Raw genomic sequence first — 24,172 nt, 5'->3', positions numbered from 1 at the left:
ATGGCTGAGATCGGTGGTAGACTGAGTTCATGGGGTTACCGACGCCAAAAGGGCCGGCGCAGAATCCCCGGCGAGAAAACCCCCGCCGACATAAGGCCCGACGACAAAACCCCCTGAGGACACTGGAAACGAGACTCCGGGGCGGGCTCGCAAGGTTACACTCCTGGGGCAGGGACTGCAAGCGCTAGCTTTTCTCCTCTGCACCCAGAAGAGGAAGGACGGGAAGGAACAAGGAAGGAGGCGCCGCCGCGATAGGAGCCCGACGACGCCTCCTGGGAGGGGATAGGGAAGGAAGGGAAGGGACGAGGAATCCCGCACCGTCACAAAGGCGGGCGGGTCCTACTATTAGCGAAACCAAGCATAAGCAATTAATGTGCCAGCGATTTTAGCGCATTTTCCTATGAGGAAGAAAAATCCATCGATCAAATCGCTAGATCCCCTGAGGACATAAGGCCCGGCGACAAAACCCCCTGAGGTCATAAAACCCGGCGACAAAATCTCCCCGACAAAAACGCCACAAAATCGGCGACCAAATCGCCACGGGGATTTTGTCTCGGGCGTTTTGTCGCAGCAGGGACTTTTTCCCGAGCGTTTTGTCTCGGGCCTTTTGTCGCCGGGGACTTTAGGAGCCGGTTTTGACTGCTACCCGAGCTTTCATGTAATCCGCTCATCACTGCAACCAAAATGGTCGATTGGTGAGGAAATACAACGTCTCCACAGCGTTCATGGACGATGCGCACTCAACCCTCGACTGCGGTAAAGACTATATCATTCATACTGAGTGGAAAAGTACTCGTTGATTCCCTATCACGCATCATTTTCCGTTAGAATAGGATCTCGAGGTTGAAACAGCAACAGATATTAAAAATACACTAGTATAACACCAAGGCATGCGCTATTGAAGTTCTTCCTAATAAATCCGAAAAAAAGACAGAATCAAAATTTAAACAAAGCCAACATTTAGACCAAGACGGAAAATGAAATAAATGTGAAAATGAAAGTGAACTTCGTTAGGTTCACCAATGTATATTTGTAAAAGCACGACCCGGGTTTCATAACATAGTCACATCGTCAGGTTTGCACCTGATTCAAGATGCAGCAGTAGGAACGAAACTTAGGGCAATAATATTTAATTCCACGAGCTGCACAGTGCACACCCTAAAAAGGTTTTCATTCTAATCGCTGCGAAATTCTAAAAACAAAAACCTAGAGATGAAGAATCATATGAATTCAATATGCAAGAAAAAATAATCGTGGACTTAGATTTACATGGTATGGCATGGGTATTCCGAAGATTTTCGTTGTGCCTTGCTAAGTTGATAGCAGCAGTGTGTTTGGGGGCATTAGGGTGCGTAGACAAATAATATCCGTAGCACTAAGCAAAATACACTGATCGATCACCATATACATTGACAATTTTTTTCACTAATAAAACAAAATGGGTTGAGAATTAGAAATACGGTAAGAGACAAAAAATAGTTGCATGCAGGTTACAAATTTTAAAACGCATGATAAGGTGAACTTAAATTCTTATTTACTTAAATTTTAGCACATTGTACTTTAGAACTTCTTACATCTATCTGACTAGTTTTTGCAGAGGTGTATTATCGTCTGCTATACCAAACTATTTTAATCCATTCTATGAGGGTGCAAAATAATAATTCATTTTCACTACTTCTGTAATTATTTCAACACTTAACGATGTATTTTATCATTAGTTCGTAGTTTTCACCTGATATTTTCGGATAATTCGTCTCTTCAATATTTCAACCATGTCTACATTACATTTTTAATGCCCTCCCTTGCTTAAAAATAAGCATTCTGGCTTCGCCTCACCATTGCCACATGCTACATGTCATAAAGTAATCACTCCAACAACAATTTCTTGTATGATTGACGCAGCTTGTCTATTCACAGTTTAAAAACAGAAAATAATAAAAAAGGGGAAGTAGTTTTTTATTTCCACCGCCAAAAAAATGAGTTTTGAGGAATGAAATAACTATCTACCTAAAAAAATTGGAATGGAACAATAATAACAGCAACATCCGCTGAATGAAACACATTTGGCCATTTTCATTCGTAATGAAACGAAGAGAGCAGTGCAACATAACAACGCTGGCCTTTTCACCGAAGAGGTGCTTCTCCCCTTGAACACACCACCACCAATATCGGCGCATTTCCGCAATATCCGAGGAATAGTCAGCTCCAATGCGATAAACCGCTTCCGTGCACGTAAATTCAGGAGAAATTTCAAAAATTACCGACATGCGGAATGCATTTCGCAGCGTATCCCAGTTTGGGACGGCGTGTGTGGATCGGTGGGATATTAAGGGGTTTGAAAATTTACGATGGGAATGCCGCATCCGTGAATGTTGTCGATATTGGAAAGGGAGGCCTCTTTGGGGGACCGGAAGTGAAGGGGTGGGGTTGAACTTTCCGGCTGTCTCGAGATGAAGGCGACCACCCAATACGGACGGAGCGAATAGGAAGACATTCTCCTTCCTTTTATCCGTCGTCCTTTCCACTTCCCAAAGATCGTAAAAGCGGAAGGCCTATCGCAACACTGCATCCAATATGCCACCCCCTTGCCGCTAGCCTCTGACCGTAATATACGCAGCTGCCACACACCAGCTTCAGTGCTCACGAACGAATTGCGCAACACTGAGTCCCTTGCGTGATACAGCAGGCGTCGTCGATACGACAATAATAGAGAATTCTCACGCAGTAGGGGAATGTTTTTTTTTTCTAACACTGACAATTTCCCTTAAATACGTGCTATCTCATTCTGGATGGTTAATTATCAACAGCTTGACACCAAGTCTAGATCTGCATGAGCAACATAGTCATCAATAAAGAGCTCCAACACTCGCAAATAATTAGTTTAAATATATGTAGTGATATATTATTAGAAATGCTTCTACTTTTGATCTACTAATGTTACTTTAACGTATAATATATCAGTTTTCCATATTATTTCTTTTCTTCAAGTAAATTTTTACTCGCAAATACCGCGCTGAATTACGCGATATCTGGAATATATAAACACACTAAAAAACTGTACATTAAAAAATTTATATTCATTGGATTCCATTTTAGAAATGTTATTCGATATCCTAGTTTCCACTTTGTATATTAAAATTTAGCCACAAAAAAAAGTTTGGGAAAGCTGTACCGAAACCGGAAGTTGGTTCTACATTGAGCATAAAAGCTTTTACTAACCTACAATACTGTCATTATGACGCACTAAGGTGCTTGAGTTCGAAAAGTCACGCATAATTTCAATTTTTCATTTTCAAATAGACTGAGAATACGACTCGGGGACTTGAGCTACTGTTAATCCAATTACCGGTAACCATGCTTAGTAATGAAATTAGTGACACCGTGGATGCAATCGCGTCATTATTACATTTTTCCGACAATCATGTCGCACATTGGATTTGGCTTACTTCGTGCTGCATTAGATCAAGTCAAATATCTGGGAGGTACGATAACTTCAAACCTTATGTGGGAAACAACTGAAATAAATATTTGTGGCAGAGCTCTAGAGAAACTACGATCCGTCAAGCGTATTGTATTAAGGCTCTCAAACATAAAATTGAACGGAAGGCACTATTTCGCACTCTTTAAGGTCTCATCCTGTATACACAGCGACCATAAGGGATCCAAGGCAGTAATATTTCATTAAAAAATTACAAAAAATACGATGGATAGCTAGGCGATTCGACCGAAACTGCTACTACCGAACATAGAGCGTTACACGGCTTTTGAAAGAATTAGTTTGGGGTAACTAGAGACTCAGTGGCTAAGAGCTAAGCTTAGATTGATTGAGCAACTGAGAATAGATGGATTTCAGATCAATGCAGAACATCAACATCGAGTCATACTAAATTTCCAGGCTCCGCAGAAACAACAAAGGAGATAGTTTGCTCATTGGATATGTAAGTATAAGAGCTAGAAATATCGTACTTATTTATTTCACCCTCAAACAAAACAGGACTTCAATAAATATGAAGACTTCGCTCGTTGCCATGTTTCCGAGGTGATGAATTAAGAGAAAAAAAGTTGTACTTCAATTTGATAATAACACGGGAGAATTGAAACCGGTCGAGATTGTGTGGGAGAGACTAAATACAGCTGGAAAAGAGCTGTGTGGAAAAGACAAAGTTATAATTGTATTTATTTAATAAATGCTGATTGGGACTCAGAATCCACGAAAAATATAAAACGCCAATATTATTTTATCATGGATATATACCAATATATTTTTTCATGCATGTATTGTATTCCCGTACCGTCAGGACTGAAACGATTTCATGCGGGACTCAGTTGTCAAATATCTCAGACGCCCATTTCTTTTAAATACTCAAAGGGTGAAGTTCACCATAAAAAAATATTTGACTTAGCCTAGGTTTCATGCAGCAGTGTCGCAGCGAGGGAGGGATTTGGGGGATAAACCCCCCTTCCCCAGAGCTCAGAGGAATTTTAAGTTTAATTCATTTTACCTAATTGGATTAATAATAATTACAGAATAGTGTAAGAGTTAATTAAATATCCCTCAGAAAGGCGTAACACTCACCACTTTCAACCATACATCTTACTTTTTCTGGGGGATGGCCTCCTAACCTCCCGCTTACCCTGGCAGGTATTCCATACCCCCCAGACCTTCCAGAATTAGCTGCGCCTAAAACTAGCCCTGCCCCTAGCCTTAATTCCTAGCTGCGCCGCTGTCATGCAGTGCCCATTCTCAAGAACGTTTTTCCTAATATATATTCGCTAGTTCTCATGTACACGCACCTAGATGAAAAGTCAGACCCTGACGTGGCAGGCAACGTATCTTGGAGGAAGATGTCGCGACGGCTTTGGTCTTCTGAGGGAAGCTGTGGGATCGGATGGAGAGGGAATGACTTCATCGCAGAGGATGTGAAGGGAAAAGGGTTTCCCGGCGCTCACATCGCCCGCATCCAATTTTCCCCTCTCCTCTCTTTTTACTGCATCCATTCCTTAAAGGAAACCCTTCTTTCCTTTTACATTTGATCGGGATCGATTGACGGAATGTGTGTGAGGCCTACCTATCTTGCGTCAGTGTCCCGCACACGACGCAGGAAGTGTTAGTACTGGCGCATGAAAAGGTCGTCTAATCATGATGGAACGCGAACTTCTATTCCACGCTTTCCAATTAGTGATGAAAAAATCGAAAAAGCCACATTATATTACATCCTTTGTAAACAAATATCCCTTTTAATATTCTCAACCCTAATGGCGTATGTTGATTAAGTAGGAATGACGGCTGACATCAATCGAGTACATCGCAGGGCGGCCAGATTTATAACGAGTTGTTACGACAAAAAGTGCATCGTTTCCAGTATGTTACACGAGTTGGGATGGGAATCTTTACAGGAGCGTAAATCGAAGTAAAGGCTAAATCACCTTCGTAAATTCGAAGATATTTATTCAGACGACTTGAAACATATCCTTCGTTTACCGTCGTACTATGGTAAACTGAGTATGGAGGAAAATAAAATAAATAGACTGCAAAACAGAGAGATTTAAAATGCCATTCTTACCTCGTACTATTAAGGATAGCAACGTTGTCTAAAAGGCGCTACTTGCTAGGAAGACTCATGGCAGTGGCGTAGCCAGGAAGTGCGGACCCCTTTCCCACCCCCCTCCCCCCCACTCTCACCCGAAGCATAAAAACTCAATTATTTTCCTTCATAAAAGAAAACAAAATATTAAAATATCACGAATTAACAAAATATTTCTTTAACAAATGAAATTTTCTTTAATAATGAAAAGTGTTAAAATTAGTTTAAAACCGATTACTTAGTGCCCTATTTTTCAGATCCTATATCCCCAAGGTTTTGGAACCCCCCGAACGAAATTCCTGGCTACGCCACTGACACATGGCATGTTATTTTCCGTAGTTCTAACCTTGCATGTATTTGCTTTAGGAATTACTAATCGATGCAAGTTTTGTCTTTGCATATGACTGAATATGCATGTATATTTGGATCATATAAGTAATCTTCTATTAAGGTGCGGTACGCATGTGGCGGTGCTCTTGCATGCTGCATGTTGGTAATTGGTCACTCTGCCTAATACCCTAGAGGAGGCTCGGGAGGTATTATGTAGACATTCCATCACCGGACCATTGAGGTCGATTTTTAATTTATTCGCAGTTACTATACATGCATAATGTACAGAATTTGTTGAATAAATAACAATGATTTTTTTACTTCATACCTTTCCCCTATCCTTATTTCAAATATGTCCATGCTAATGAATTGTACAGGATATATTTAACGCCTGTATAGCATGCATTTGCCCCATTTCTTACAGCCTTTGGGAACATATTTCTGGATCACCATAATGAACGCCTTTCTTTACTAATAATCAGGCCCTGCCTCAAAAGGCCATTGACGTGGGAGGGGGTGGTGATAAACATGGAAATCGCTTAGCCGGACAACCAGCTGCATTTCCTCCTGTGATGCCCCCTCCCAGAGGAGAAGGAGATGAAAAATGCACTCGACACTGCAGCCAGTCATAAGCATTGAGTGCCTTTAGGTAAAATTTGGACAAATAAAGAAGCCTATTTTTTGTAAGATTTATTAAAATATTTAACAGAGTTTCTTGATTTATTGATTGTAAACACATTAGAAGATCTTTCATTTAGTATTCATACCCCGGTTTTATTCGGAATGACATTGTATTCTCCAAAATATCCTTCCTATTAAATTCAAGACTTCCTCCTGCTGTCCAAACACCTGTAAGCGATTAGATTCTTTGTTCCACTGGCGATTGGATCCATTGGCAATCAAATCAGTGAGTCATATTAAACAGACATCAACCCACGGAATGGGTCACAAAGCGAGCCGATTCGCTTCATTTTTCCTTGGTCATTGACGTGGGAGGGGGTGGTGATAACCTTAGAAACCCCTTGGCCGGACAACCCGTGCTCCTTATCCTGTGCTGCCTCCTCCCAGAGGAGAAGGAGATGCGAAATGTACTCCAGACTGCAGCCAGTCATAAGCATTGAGTGACTTTAGGTAAAATTTGGACAAATAAAGATGCCTTTTTTCTAAGATTGAATAAAAGGTTTCACAGAGTTCCTTGATTTATTGATTGTAAACACATCAGAAGGTCTTTCATTTTGTATTTATCCCCCGGTGATATTCGTAATGATATTGTATTCTCCAAAATATAATTTATATTCATTTCATGACTTCCTCCAGCTGCCCAGACACCTGTAAGCGATTAGATTCTTTGTTCCACTGGCGATTGGATCCATTGGCAATCAAATCAGTGAGTCATATTAAACAGACATCAACCCACGGAATGGGTCACAAAGCGAGCCGATTCCCTTCATTTTTCCTTGGTCATTGACGTGGGAGGGGGTGGTGGTAACCTTAGAAACCCCTTGGCCGGACAACCCGGTGCTTCTCATCCCGTGAATGCCTCATCCCAGAGGAGAAGGAGATGCGAAATGTACTCCAGACTGCAGCCAGTCATAAGCATTGAGTGACTTTAGGTAAAATTTGGACAAATAAAGATGCTTTTTTCTAAGATTGAATAAAAGGTTTCACAGAGTTCCTTGATTTATTGATTGTAAACACATCAGAAGGTCTTTCATTTTGTATTTATACCCCGGTGATATTCGTAATGATATTGTATTCTCCAAAATATAATTTATATTCATTTCATGACTTCCTCCAGCTGCCCAGACACCTGTAAGCGATTAGATTCTTTGTTCCACTGGCGATTGGATCCATTGGCAATCAAATCAGTGAGTCATATTAAACAGACATCAACCCACGGAATGGGTCACAAAGCGAGCCGATTCGCTTCATTTTTCCTTGGTCATTGACGTGGGAGGGGGTGGTGGTAACCTTAGAAACCCCTTGGCCGGACAACCCGGTGCTTCTCATCCCGTGAATGCCTCATCCCAGAGGAGAAGGCGATGCGAAATGTACTCCAGACTGCAGCCAGTCATAAGCATTGAGTGCCTTTAGGTAAAATTTGGACAAATAAAGATGCCTTTTTTTCTAAGATTTAATAAAAGGTTTCACAGAGTTCCTTGATTTATTGATTCTAAACACATCAGAAGATCTTTAAGTTTGTATTTAACTTTGGTGATATTCGTAATGATATTGTACTCTCCAAAATATCCTTCCTATTCAATTCAAGATTTCCTCCAGCTGCCCAGACACCTGTAAGCTATTAGATTCTTTGTTAGGCTTTGTCTCCATCCTTAAATTACGTCATTTTCACCTGAAAACAATCTCCCACTTTTTCCTTCCGTAACTCTAAAAGTTTAATGTTCGTGCATTTTTTTTAATTTTAGCAAATTCTTATAATTCATGGACGAATTCCAAGTATATTGTTTTCTACTCCTCTAATGTGTACTTTCAGTGAACGTCCTTTAATTGAATACTATACATTTTTATGTACAACCTTTTTTTTAATAACCGTCGATTTTTTTCGGTCAATCTATCTTAAATTTCTACTTTTATCGAAAGAGTCAAACTTTTCATGTCGATTGCTCGATAAATCGATTCCGACCGACATTTTCCCTTATTTCCAATTCATCTTACACGTGTTCTACGTGTTATCCAAATGGTTACAGCGCCTGTCTGCCAACCGTAGGGTCCAACTTTCAAATTCCGCTTAAAGCCTTCGGAAAACCTCGAACGAAAATCCTCGAAGTGTAAAGTGGTCCAGGAAAGGATCTGGCGCCCCTAACCTGCATGTGTTGAATTCACACGACTATGATACACACACAGCACAGCTACAGTTCAGAAATCATTTACTGTTGTTGCCTCAAAGCTGTGGAACGATTTGCCGAAGCAGGTAAAAGACACTGCATCATAGGAAATATTTAAGAAAAGGATTGTCACCCACCTACTTTCTGGCTACCCATGAACACTGATCATGTAATTTAATAATCATTTATCAGCTCATTGATGTGATTAATACCTATTGTTGTGTTAAAAGTAGTAATCTAGTTCTTGTTTCATTTGTTAAGCTAAATTTCCTTTTTTAAAGTTGTGTTATTTATTTCTTGGTATGTTTAATGTTCGTTTTTCTGTTAGAAAAAGAAATTATTCTTTTCCAGTTTTACTTGTTAATTCCAGTTTACTATGTTAATTGTACTGCTCGCCGCTTCAACAACTTTACCCCCTCCAACCCAAACCAACCTTCGGGTTTAATTACTGAGTGAGTGAGCAACACATTATCTCCTTCGATCATGATAATCAATAGATACGCTACTTAGACAAAATATTAGAACCAACATGAAATAATGAATCATGAGGGGTTTGCCCCGACCACTAACAACATGGTTACGGCAAGAAGCAGAGTCTCCAAGGAACTGCACGAGATTTTTTTACAACAGCGTGTAAATGCATGCTATTAAGCCATTTCATGAATAGCACATTGGCAATGAAATTTGTAAAATGAGGAAAAGGGTGAAATGTATGAAATTTGAATAAAAATTTAGTCAATCAAAACATTGTGTATATAATGTATGTATAGCAACAGTGAATAAATATAAACATTGCGACTGCGATAACTGGAAATCATAACTGAACAACATCCAATTACAAGTTAAATATAACCAATAGAAACAAGCGAACAAATATCTAACCTTAGGAAGATACAAATTTGGACCATATCTGGGAGAAAGAATTGAAGTAAATTAATGCAGTTAATTTGAAAATGGAACGACGCTAAGCTACCCTCTGCAGATTTACAATCCCGCTACTCACGCCGCTCTCCGATCGAGTCTTCGATTAGCTAACTTTTTCACGTAAGCACACATTTTCTATTGCATTAATCGTTAACATATGCTCCATATGATATATTCCTCCGCCATTCCAACCGCCATTATGCATTCCGGCGATTGCCATCATTTGAGCAGTTTAACGTTCCAAATATAATATTCAAACAGCTTGCTGTTTGCCTGAATCGATTACGTGTAGGATGTTTTGCGTAGTAGATTTCATTTGTTCCCTCGTTCAATTTTAACGTCATTTATAATCCTCATTCGTCCGTTCAATAAAATCAGTCATCCATTACGAAAACGCCAGCTAATCCTTTGTGACGTGCGAATGTCATGAAAAATAAATGTGGGCAAATTAGAAAGGCATTGATGCACGTGTCAAGCGGCCGACATAACAATCGCAAACAGAGGAGTTGTGATATCCACAGGTGAACAAAACAAATGTTTTTGAGCTTGACGTTGACACAAGTCACATTTCCCTCGCCAGCGAAAGCTAGCCATTCCCACGGCCTGGGCATCACATTAACAAAAGGCGACGGAATATCCCATCCGCATATCTCGCCGCGTTCGTCAATGTATTTCCCCAGGTGACAGTTTCACCGGCTCACATTGAGCCGTCCATTTCACTGTTTCGGTGAGACAAGAGAATCGATATAATTTAGAACCCACTTCCGACCACTGGCTGACTGATTAATACAAATGATTGTGTTGAACCAAAAGAGATATGACAAAAAGCCATTGAAAAGATGCCTTCTTAAATCGTCTGAAACCTAAGGAAATTTTTTCGAGAAAAAAAATTTCTATCCATCACGGCAGGGGTCTTCAAACTTTTTCAATTCAAGGGCAGAAAATCGATTTAACATAGTCCGGAAGGCCATCATGCTGCACGTTACTTTACCATCGCATCAATAAAATTTTTAAAAATAATCATATAATTTCAAAGTGCAATTATCATAATCGGTTAAAGAATTCAATCAATAAATGCGATTTTTGACACACTTTATTTTTAATTGGTGCGTCGATATTTGGTTCGCGATACAATATTTTGATTTGCCTCGAGGGGCCGCAAGAAATTATCCACCGGGGCGCAAGCGGCCCGGGGGCCGCGGGTTGAACACCCTTGCATTACAGTGTTGCCAAATGCCACTATACTTCTACTTTTTGGTGGCATAAGGAGGGTCAAGATATCGATTTTTCAAAAAAGTCATTTTTCGATACTACACCACGTGATACGCCGAGAAACCAATTTTCAGACCGATCGCAGCACTTTAATTTTGGCCAAATCGCGCAAATTTCACTAATTCGTGAATAGGTACCGTAAACACGGGCTTCTTCAGCCCTGCGGGATAGCTTGAGCCTCAAACTGAAAAATGAAGTTTTGTTCTCTGCGTGCTCTCAAAATCGGTATAGCGACGTCATTCAGTGCTTTGCTGGTAGACATAGGCAGTAGGTAGACAATAAACCGAGTCTAGGATGTTAGGGAAGTCACCACCGAAAGCAGCACTGGTTATACAACTTACACACGTGTTTGTTATTAATTTCACTCTGCAAACTTTATCGTCTGTATAGACATCAGGAATAGCCTAAAACTGGAGAAAAGTGCATATATTTCATACTAGGTTTATTGTCCCAGCAAATGGAGACCTTTTTCTGTCCTGAATAGCTCATTAACGGTACAGTATGTTATTAAACTGGTACACATAATCTAAAAACTCGGTACACAAAATCTAAAAATCTACTGCTACTTTTCTTGCTCTTCAGTGTATAAAGAGTTTGGGCTCAAGTTCCCCACGCCAATTTTGTCACTGTTGAAATGTTTAAGGACTACGCCACCTATTACCTACTTCTTATTTTTAAGAAACAAGAAGGGAAGAAGGTAGTAATTGTACACAATCTTACTTCACACCTCAGTATCGATTACATTCATTTCTGTGATGTATACTTCGTTTGTTTACCCGTAAGTCATCCCATCTCACTCAACCACTGGAAGTGGTGTATTTTTTGCCACTCAAAATGAAGTGGAAGGGCGTTCTTGAACGATCGAAAGAATAAGATGCTGGTAAAAGAATCGGTGCTTCCAAAGAATCAGTTCCATACGCTCTTGCGTACTGTTTTAGAAGAAATTGGTGAAAACATAGAAAGTAATGATAGTCAGGCATAAAGAAATCTGGAGCAGAGCCTATAAACGAAAATCAGATTACAAGCCATTTGCCAAATCAATAAAAAGCCAAAGCAATTGCAGACTTGTCTATGATTGAGAATGCATTTCTTCAATGACTGCAAAAGAAGAGAGGTACGTTTTTTACACCTCACACTACTTAGAAGAAAATAACTCCAAGTGTGACCTGGATCTACCCACTTCGTCAAAAATGCTTGTTTCTTTCAGAGAAAAGACAAAGTGAAATACGGGGCAAATGAAGCTCTGCCCCAGTGGCCACATTCCGTGGTTGCGGCGATCCCGCGACCACACCAGGGAGCACACATCGGCCCGGGCTTGAGTGACTTCTCCAGAAAAACCACAAGACCACAGAGGTCCGACATCTCTCGAACATTACACTTCACTAATCTATAATCAAATTTACCTCAAGATGTCATTGAAGTCCTCAAATCCATCGAAAGGTAATAACCATCATTAAATTCTTCAGCGTAACCGTGCGACCGCATAAGCTTCAATCCCAACTTCCTCTTCCTTGGATTTCTTTTTATCCTTGCCACTCTGAACACCGTATTTCTGATGATGCCCAGAAATCGTTGAAACCGGATCAGTCACGTGAAAAAGTCTGTGCAATTGAATTATCTTATTTTTCATTAATAAGAATTTTCTTTCTGTCCTGGAGCAGTGTATCGCTTCTCTGTAAAAATTATAGCTTCATACTGATGAAGAATGGTTTCTAGGGAGGAAATTTTTTTCCGAAAATTAGACAGATCGAAGCCATGATTTCAGGGATAAGATAAGTAGGCAAAGGTTTACAAACCCAAATTAGCAGTTTCTTGATACCGTAACGTAAGCTATCTTTTATCAGCTTCCTACACTTCCAATCATTTAGGACGGGTGGTACCCCGACACGAGTCATTTAGAGCATTTGTCGCCAGTCCAGCTCTTTGTGCCCCCTTAGAACGCGAAAACTTTTGTAATACGAAGAAGATGTAGCTTAAGGGAACGAAATAAAACGAAAAAGTTTATATTATTAACATGGTTTTACTTAGTTTAAAGCTATTATCGTTGGTACTACGAGTTATTATCGTTAGTACTATAACAAAGGACCGATTTTTATCATTAATATAACTTTACATCAGAAGTAAGGAAGTCTTTTTCAGCGTGCAGAAAGGTGCAGCGTGACATTAGTTGGATGAGTGGCCGCGAGAGGCGCGCGTCTCCGGAATTGATTAATTATCACGGGGAGGGCGTCTGAGTGGGGGGAAAGAGAGGTCGCTGGCGGCCAGCGACAAAGGGAGGCCCTGATATTCAAAGAACGCAGGCCCAGGCTGAATAATTGAAACCGCTGCGCTGCTAGGGCCGCGTCTGATCCTGACAGGATCTTGATTGCGAAATACGCTCAGCATGTCCTCGTGACGTGCAAATTCCAAACGGCAAAGACATACCAATCCCGATGACTAAATAGCGCCACGGCTTAAGGAATTATTGGACTTTATTCGACAATTTTTGGCTCGGCGACGCAACCAATTAAGAAAATGGCATTGAATTTAAGGAACATCGACCGTCACTCTCAGCTGAAAATTTGTGTAGAATGTCTTTGCATAAGAAAATTGATAAATCTCATAGTCTAAATAACTTAAAGTGCTCACTTGTAATGCTTATTCTTGAGTTCACGAACTTTATACTACAATTATTACAGCAAAAAAATACGACAGAAGATTCTAGAGAGAGGTATCATATTTACATGGGGGTATTTTTCAACACCGATTATTATTCTCGGACCTATATCATCAGTGACCCTTCAATGACGAATAACATATATGCATTTCATTCCCAAATAAAATATTGTAAGCAATAGTATACATTTCCTCAAACTGTAACAACGAACATCTTTCAACACCTCGAGTAAAAGAATATGACAATCTGTGACATCACATACCTAATTCTTCCAAAACAATGCAAATTATTTATATTCCTACAATTACTTTTTACGCTTCACTACCATGAAGAAACGCATACCGTTCAGTAATTCTGGCCTTCCAATAATTTTCCTGATTTTGGCATAAAAATTCGTGACCCTTACAAAAACATTACTGGTAACTACGTGCCTGCTACACATTCACAACCTTCTCATTGAGCTTCCGCGGCTCAAGGTGATATGGATTTTATTCAGACGTGACAAGTGACAATCAGGTATTGCACGACGTTTCGTGGCCGTTTTCCTCTTTTTAATAAAACGTGGTTTTTTAAGTGAAAAAACGAGATCCACGTTCCCAGCTCTTAGTCGCCCACTGTAACAACGGGGCTGCGGTGGACGTAAATATTCCAGCGTTCTGAAGAGACTTCATTGCTCAAGATACTGTTCCGATCATGATAAAGTGTAAGACTATGCAGTTCTGAGCTATGCAGAAAATTTCAGCGCCCTATCTAATCGTAAATTGGTCGAAATTTAAGTTGCACGATATTTTTCTGGAATGAAAAACACATTACAAAGCGTGACAAAAAACGTGTAAGTAATTGTTAAGTAGTGGCAAGACTCGTACTTACTTTTTTACCGGATGTGCTTTCATGTCCGTGCCATCCGCTCAATGCGTGCAGCTACCACCCTAAAAATGCATTCTGAAGTGAAGTTACGATCATATCCTGAGAGTACAAGACTACGTATTATAAGCGATGCCAAAAAAATACGAAACCGAGCTGCTGGAGGAAAATATGGAGTGCCGGAATCGTGCATCAGAGACAGGAGGAAGATGAACAATAAGCTTGAAACTACATGTGAGTAAGAGAGATTTTCGGATTGAGAGTGTAAAAAATAACCTGAACTAGAAAAGCGAGTGGCTTCACATACCTTTGATCGACGAAATATGCGTTTGCATTGTCAACGGAGACGTGGCAGGTGAATGCAAGAAAAATAGCCAGAGAATTCGATGCTGCTCCAGCAGACTTAACGGCGAGCAGAGGATGGTTGAACGATTTTTATCAGCAATTGGCTATCAATTGGAAGGGCGACGATTTACCAGCGCTTACCTGATGCATACGAAGATAAGCTGGAGAACTTTCAGAGGTATATAATTCATTTGAGGAAAAATACATTGCTATAATGGGACAAATTGGAAATGCAGACCAAACACCAGTGTAATTCTAGACGTACACGCTAGAGCCTATACAGAGTGCGGATGGCAAACGCCACAAATCAAGAAGCTCCCACGGGATAATTAAAAGTTGATGAAGATTTACCAATAGATTTTAGTACCATGGAAGATGATTCTAAGTGATGTACGTCAGAAACAAATGTGAATGAAAATGGCCAGAATTCTGTGCATGAACGAAGAGGTGGTTATGAAAAACAGCATTGTACGGTGATGTTTACAATACAGGTAGATGGGAAGAAACTTCTACTTTATGCTATTTTTAAGAGAAAAACTCTACTCAATAAAGTGATCTTTCCATCCGGAACGAAGGTAAGGGCGCAAGAAAATGGTTGAATGGAACACAACATGGTCTTAGCCTGGATTATGTGTGCATAGGAATACCGTCCTGATGCCATACAACGAGTGCGGAGCACTCTTAAGAGTAGTAGACTGAGGAGCAGCGTATAAGCGGCGACACGCTTGGCATGAGTTCGTGAAGTCATCAACTTATATTCGATTTTTATTCTACATCACAATGGACAAAAATGGTGAATGAGCCATTTACCCAAGGGAAAATTAAAAAAAAAAAAACATAGTTGAAGATTTGTCAATGGTATCATGGATATGTCAATTTTGGTATCATGGAAGATGATTCCACATGATCCACGTTAGAAAAAAATGTGACATTGTCTAGAATTGTGTGCATGAGCGAAGTGGCGATAATGAAAAACAGTATTCAGAAAAACAGCGCTGGCTAAGAAAAATTCCGTGGAGAAAGTTCTATCATAGCGGCGTCTGTCGGCCTGCATTTGGCCAAGGACGTACCCATTCAAATGAGAGTGCTCTACCATACATAATCTGACGCTCTTGCCATGCTCCGGTAGAACATCCGCCTTGTAGTACGGTGAGGGAGAAGCAGATGTTAGATGCTTGAGCAGCACGAGGAGCGATGTGTTGTGGAATGTATTCGAGTAACATGGGGAGATTCGGAGGAGTGCCAAAGGTTGTTCACGCAGAGGGAGTCGACGATGTGAAGTGATGGAGTAAGGGGCGGCAGACGGGGCTAAAGGATGCGCTGAAGAGGATACTGAGAAGGTTTCATCTGCATTTACAAACTACACCGCAAGCCAGCTCAAAAAGCGCAATGAGAGGGATATTAGTACATTAGCCGTTAGCAATAAATAGAAAAAAATATTGCTGGAAGTTTATCATGATGATGAAATATGACCAAAAATTTATTCTATAAAATAAAAATGAAAACAGAGAAAAGATAACATAAAATATGCGTACATTATTATACAAAAAATGCAACTTTCAATCGAATAAATAATAAAACCAATTTAAATGAAAAAAATACAAATTAATAGAAAATTTGCTAAAAATATACTTATTTTATAACCAATTTTTTTCAAATCAATGATCTACATGTAGTTTTTTGCTAAAGTATGTTGTTTGTGATATCAGAAACTTAGTAACTATCGTACAATGAGAACGTTGATTAAATTTTGGAAATTTTGGAACGCTTTGTCGTAGTCATTTTTTTCGTGCGTTTTTCGTCCGTTTTACGTAAGCTCAAACGTGAATAATGGAAGAAGATGACGAAAAATAACATGGATATGATATGCAATGGAGAAGTGAACCATGGAGAAGATATATATGCTGCTAAGAAATACCACAACTCTATTTCACTGACCATTTTGCCGTTAGTTTGCTGTTATTTTTCAAATTAACTGTTTCCAGTCCCAGCTTAGTGTATACCCAGAGTCGCGACTCAAGTTTTTCTTCTCCGGCTTCATCTCAATGCTTTCTTTAGGAGGACGATCCAAATACATATGCGTCTAGGAGACAATTTAAGTTTCATCCAAGGAGATGATATGCTATATTCGGCCACGGCAGATTTCTCCGGGCAGAACAGCCTTATACAGTGTATAATATACACCTCCTGTAGTATTTTATTCGGGTATCTATCGTGTATCCGGTCTCTACGATATATAATTTCCCGCATTGACATGGGATACGGTTAAATACAAGTGCTCTGAGTCCCAATTCGTCCTTCACACGCACTACATCCCAACGCATTTTTTTTTTCAGTGCTTTGTGTATTGTTTCTATATTCCATTTGGTCAGAATCCTTGAGTTTTTACGGCGTCGGTTAGAACTTAAAGCAGACAACCTCTTGCAAGAAACCATAGAATTATTTATTAATATAATTTACCGAGACAATGACGTCCCATCTCCACGGCGACCAGGGCCCTGAAAATCGGGATCGCGGACCGTCCGGGCTAAAACCGGGGGGGGGACCTCAGGAGAAATCAGAGTCGAGACGTCAAAACACATAAGGGATTCATTACCGTCAGAGTTAGAGTCTGAGTTAAGGATGCGACAATACGACACCTTACATAACTAAATTCATACTTCCGTTATTGTTGTCTGTAAACTGGATGTATGAAATCCATCGAAATGGGTCTTTAAGGGAAGAACCTCAATTGAGACATAGGATTTGCTCTAATTCTCGCTCCTAAATCGGCACTGAGAAGAATACGAACGGCCAAAGTAAGGCGGAAATCAGTCGACGAATAGTGAATGACCCGACACTACGTGTTGAGTATTAATACTACCCAATTTCACCACCGCGGCATTAGCCCTAAGGGTGGATCACGGACCCGAAATATCAAAGGTAGTTATAACATAACTTGCCAGGTAAAAAACCCGATTAGTCTTCTATGACGCATTGCGCACGTTATCATCAGAAAATATTGCGGGGTGGTGAAGTGAAGAGGCTGTCGAACCCGAAGACCCACCTTCCGCTTGCCATAGCCTTGTGACGTTTGGGAAATGATAATTTAAGGGACATTTATATTTTTTATCCCTGAAGGACGGGGAAATACTTAAACGGCGTCTTCCTGTTCAGCATATTGTTTTCAAACATAAATATATTCCGGACATGTTATTACACCAGCCACCCTATCAAAATAAAGAGGGAGCTATCAGACATATATTGCCCTAACAAAGTACCACCAGTTATCATCACTACTTTTATTCAAGTCCGCAAAATCATGGACTTCTCTCCCCGTAAACCCAAGGCCGAGTTATAATAAACAGACATTCAAATTGACACTTTGTACTAACTTCATTCTTACAAATATCATTTTGTAATTTAGTTTTACGAACTGTACGAATCCATACCATAGCAATTTATAGCCTCCTTTTTTGGGGATTATTTTATGTGTTTTCTCTACCATGAATTGAATATTTAGTCAAGGATACTTAATGACATATATTTTGAATTATTTATTTCGTAGTCACTGAAACTGGTTTCAATATTTAATAAATTATGCTCAAAAGTTAATGATTATTTTCTTATCCCGGATGTTTATACTCACCGTAATATCTACGCTCATATTTATTCGATATTTTGAATTGAGAGGGTAATTTTTCTATGATGTAATACCATGTAATATATGTACTTACTTGTTTCAATTCAAATGTTGTGCTTGCTTCAATTCAAATGTTGTGCTTGCTTCAATTCAAATGTTGTGCTTGCTTCAATTCAAATGTTGTGCTTGCTTCAATTCAAATGTTGTGCTTGCTTCAATTCAAATGCTGTGCTTGCTTCAATTCAAATGTTGTGCTTGCTTCAATTTAAATGTTGTGCTTGCTTCAATTCAAATGTTTATATGTCAGCATGACCCTATGCAAATAATAGTAGCCAAAAAACAGGTTGTCCTTAATGGCTACCTAAAGTTACTCCGTTTTATGTAATTAATTCTATTCTGTACTTTTATTTTTTGGAGTAATAAACAATTATCATTATTATTAAAAGTGAATTCTGTTGTACAATGCTTTGTAAATCTTGGTTCCCTTAGGGGTCGTATATGAATGGAATTAAGCCCTGTGCTAATAATTGTAAACATCATATTGTTAATCCAACATAGAGGCTGAGAAATCTTGAATTCTTACGCTGAAATAACGACTTCAGCTCATCATGAGATTCCAATGCACAATCGCGCAAGGGCGAGTGTAGCTCGCCATCAAACTTTCTTAATTTTAGCACTATTTAAAAGAATAATATCAATGTTTTGATAGTTTAACAAAGTTAAAAAATCAATAATGCACACAAATAACTCATATTTTACTAAATAAAATGCAATGAAAGTTATAAAATTTTAAAGCAGTATCGATAGCTGTGTTCTCGATGTATCTAAAGATATATGTACTTAACAATATCAAATAATAATCAACTTTTTTTCACTGTTCTCAGTTGTGCAAAAATCCACAGGAAAAAAACCGGCATTCGAACCCGGATCCCTTACTACGTTGGTTACAAACTAAAAAATATCATTTAATTACCTACCGCTCCACTTAAAAAGAAGCAAAGAAAAATTAAATATGGTATTGGAGCACGATATTCAGTAAAGAAATTGAAATGGAAGGGGTTAATGATGTCTCACGAAGAAATAATGACTATTTGAAATCATTATTTGAAAATTTCGATGCACAAACGTCAAATTTACGTCTTTCAGCGGCAGAATAAAAGCCAGCCTTATTGACAACGACCCCTGAGAATTGAAGATCGAATACGTGAGGATTAGCCATTTGCTCATTTCCTTAAGTGGCAAAATGGGATCGTCGCGATTGCGCGAGGTGAACGCGAGGCATAAAAAACAAAGCGAAAGGTCAGCGTGGGAGGCGAGAAAAGGGGAAAGCGATGAGTCCCGCGAGAGCGAGAGAGAAAGAAAGAAATTTTCGGCGGCGAAAATTTTTCCGTCAAACAATGCCTTCCGATTCGAAGAAATGATTCAGGGGGAAAAAACGCTACTCCACCCTCTGGTGAGTCATCCTGTAAGCTCCTCCAAACAAGGTGAGCGTGATTTATGGAGGAAGCGCTGGAAAGGGCAATGAGAAGTGTTCATCTACATTTACAAACTACACCGTAAACAGCCTGAAAATGAGCGTTGGGGGTGTTGGGACATCATCCGTTAACAATAAATAGAAACGGAAATAAGAATAGCGTTGTAGAAATGTGACTACCGAGTACTAGATAGCATTAATAAACGTCCATTATTCAAGGCACTGAAAAGTGACTTCGTACGCAGCCACGCGCGCGGGTTTAAATATGCGCGAGATATTTACATCTACATAATACCCTGCGAGCCACCTCTAGGGTGTTTGGCAGGGGGTGAAAAATCACCAACATGCAGCATGTAAGAGGACCGCCACATGCACACCACACGGTCATAGAAATAGTACGCACACTAGAAAAATATACATGCTTATTCATAAAAAAATGCTAATGGTTAGTAATTCCAAGAGCAAATACATGCAAGGTTAGAACTATGAAAAAAAATACATGCAATGAGTGATCCTAGCGAGCGATGCCATTAATCCTTTCAATTGAGACAACGTTGCTATCCTTAATAGTACGAGGGAAGACTGACATTTTAAATCTCTCTGTTTTGCAGTCTATTTCTTTTATTTTATTCTCATGATCGCGTCTACTATAGTACGATGGTAAACGAAGGATATGATTCACGTCGTCTGAGAAAATATCTTCTTCGAGTTTCCTAAGTAAGTTAAGCCTACACTTCGATCTACGCTCCTGTAAAGATTCCCATCCTAACTCGTGTAACATACTTGAAACGCTGCACTTTTTGTCGTAGCATGATGAAATACACCATGCAAAAAATCATGCACCACGATTATTACACTATAGGAGGTCAACCATAAGGGCGTAAAAAGAAGAAAGTCACGATGAGTCAAGGAGAAAGCCTCGACAGAGAGAGAAAAAGAAAGAAATTTTCGGCGGGGAAAATTTTTCCGTCAAACAATGACCTCCGATTCGGAGAAACGATTCAGGAGGAAAAAAGCTCCGCCCTCTCGTGAGTCATAATGTAAGTTCCTCAAAACAAGGTGAGCGTGACTAATCGAAAGCGTCACTTCCCCCAGACACCAATATCGACCACGGGGCGCACACAAGGGCTCACTTTCCCCACTCGCCGCGGCCGCTTTCAGCCATCCACATCACGACGCTGTATAGCCCACGAATTTCACTCCAGAGAATTCTCCCGTCAGCCTCTTCGATGTCACCCTAAGTGTACTTGAATGGCAAGGTCTAACCGATGGAAGGGAAAAATTTAGTTAAATCAATAAAATTGGTTAAAATAAATCTTGTGCGGAAAATTCAAGTTTACTTTTTCGGAAATTTCAAGAATACTTTTTGCCTGACGTTCATCTATATCTACATAATACCCTGCAAGCCACCTCCAGGGTGTTTGGCAGAGGGTGATTAATCATCAGCATGCAATTGGACTCCCACATGCACACCGCACAGTTCAAAACACGTCACGCTTCACGCCGCGCATGTTCAAGGTATCTTGAGAGAGGCGAATTACTGTCGTAGAAATGATCACAAGAATAAGATTAGGGAAATGGACCGCAGAACCGATATATTTTGAATGTCGGTTTTTCAGAGTAAACTAAAGGACCATTATACCGATATTTAAGCAGTAGGACAGGACTCGGAATAGATCAAATAGGTTCTGTATACATAGTCAATACCTTACTATAATTATTAATACCTTACTGTGACTGTTAACCCGGGAAAGGGCGCGCGGGGTGTATATCACCCCATTGTTTTTATTAATTTAATAATAATAATTATTAGTATTAATTTAATTCGGGGGACCTATTTAAGAACGCGCTATATCATTCCAAGGAAAGAGGACAACAAAATTTTCTTTAGTGTGTCGACGACAACCCCATGCGCCTTCTGATGCTAAATTTCGCTGCGCGCCCTCTCTGGGTTAATACCCTACTATAAATGTTAATACCTTACTATCATTGTCAACACCATGCATGCATCACTTACAAACCCAACTTCTCGTTTTCTATTACTAGCTAATAGTTTTATTCACATGGTAGCATGTTCGTGTCCTTAGCACTCTCCTATAGTTTCTGAACTGACCGCATCTCACTTTCCTGTGTAGTGCTTAGCCTCTGTTCAGCAAGCGAGCGCGAGTCTGAAAAGTCTAGGATGACTGCTGCATGCCTGGTGTGAAATCGCCCCGTGCTACACACCCTGGTGTTACCTTGCACGGTACCTCATGGATGTAGATGAAAATGGGTTTGCAAAAGTCGCCCCTCGCGTCGCTTGCAGACAAAGCGAGCCGAATTTCAATGAGAAATAAGCTATAATTAGATCTATTTACAAATGCTCATTATAGAGCTACCTCTATTATCCGGCACTTGACTTATCCGGCCTTGACAGTATCCCGGCGTTTATATACAGGAGCTACCCGGCAGGTAGCTCGTTAATTTCGAGCAGTCTTCTTCGCTGGTGACAATGCCTATGCCAACTCAGAAAATAGGGGAAGTAGAGCTTACTGCAAGGGGACACGAACATGGCTGCATTGGAAAGTAGGGGGGAAATTACTTATTGTAGTTTTACATAACGTTAACACTTCAATCGCGTGTAGGCACAAATAAAGTGTATAATACAATATATTATACACACGTATGTTTACTATAAAACATAGCTTCTACCGTTTAATTGCGTCAATATAAGTTATTTCCCTTAATCCGGCGTTTTCGGTAATCCGGCAGTGCTTTGGTCCGATACCTGCCGGATTACCGAGACACCACTGTACCTGTGATATTGTGATACATAAAATTCATGACTTTTCAATGCTATTCCTGACCGCAGCAAATATTGGACTGAAAATATTGAGAATAGACAATATAGTCGCGCTGCGGACATAAGAAAACCCATTAAAATGCGCAAAAATTGGTAGCAAAAATAAAGCTTCCACAGGACCAACAAAGGTCTTTTCTATGTGGTCCCAAAGGTACTCTCACTCACTCGGATATTCAATCCAGTGGAAGGTTCGGATAGGTAAGGGTAGAGCTGGCCCGGGACTGAGGACTCACCCCAGAGTAGCATCACACGTTCAGGGCTGGGAGGCCAATTCCTTTCCCTACACCACCTCTCACTTCCATGATTTTGTTCGGGGGTATCGGGATTTCCCCCGAGATTTGATGCCGAGACCCTCCGATCATAGACCCAACGCTCTACCCACTGGGCCAACACGCTCACGATAGCGGTACAATTCGTTGGCCATAAACAATATTTTATGAAAGTTGCATGTTCGTATGAACTTGTCTCAACAGTAAACAAACCATTATGTGATGACTATTGACTTATGTTTATCCAACTCGGAAGTGGTTGCGATTTGACTAAAGAGCGTGTTAACTTTGAATATGTTTAAAATAGTTTATACCTAACCTCGAACATAAAGTTCACTGGTTGAGAAATATTTGCGTGAGAGCTTGTTATTATATTATACCATTCTATTTTCTCATGTGTTCTTATTTAAGTGAGCCTTAAAAATACTCAATGGAAAATGAAGAAATGAAAAAAAATTGAAATTACACACAAATTCCATATTTATGCAAATAAAAAAGTTTTTTACATTTCATCATGTTAAGTCGATTCCATGAAGTCACACAAGAGACAGCGAATTATCCAATGTAAAAGCTCACGAGTCGTACTCACTCGAGGCCCGGGCGGAGAGACAGCGTCGTGCATGCTCTGGGGCATTCATCTCCCTTCCCCCAACGCCCTTCATTTTCCCACTCTCCTTTAAAACCCCTTGGATAACCACCGCCACTGATCCCTTGAAAATTGGCCACCCACTCACGTAATGCTCCTAACACGACCCCTTTCCCCGCATCGCATTTGCTCATTAATTTTGAATTAAGCTCCGCCTAACCCTCTCGGCAGTGCTTGCGATTTGAGTAATGTCGGACAGGAAGAGTTGGAGGAGCGGATGATAAGCTGCCGACTAATTCATTGCATCAATAACGGAGAGAACTGCAGTTCGAACCAATCGCGCTCACATGCATCGCCTGCGAAATAATTCGCTTATTCCCCCGCCCGTTGACCCAAAGGAATGAATTATTTCAGCTGTCGAAAATGGCGTTAATTAGCTATTGTCCAAATGAGGCGATTATCTGGTTTGTAAATTGCCGTGAATTCATATCCCATTGATGCTTTCCCGGTCACCGAGCGTCTCTCTACTGAGGTGCTGTTTTATGTCTTGGACGTCA

At 40.1% G+C, this 24,172-nt stretch overlaps 1 protein-coding gene across 1 annotated transcript in view; it reads right to left on the bottom strand.

The window, feature by feature from the left end:
- The window catches only part of LOC124167031 (insulin-like growth factor-binding protein 2), a 46,284-nt gene that overhangs the window by 11,953 nt on the left and 10,159 nt on the right, over positions 1 to 24,172 (bottom strand). The gene's annotated exons all lie outside the window — the stretch shown is intronic.

The sequence above is a fragment of the Ischnura elegans genome, chromosome 10 (assembly GCF_921293095.1).
Source record: "Ischnura elegans chromosome 10, ioIscEleg1.1, whole genome shotgun sequence".
In the NCBI taxonomy this organism is placed as follows: domain Eukaryota; kingdom Metazoa; phylum Arthropoda; class Insecta; order Odonata; family Coenagrionidae; genus Ischnura; species Ischnura elegans.
This window is presented reverse-complemented; position numbering and strand designations above follow the sequence as displayed.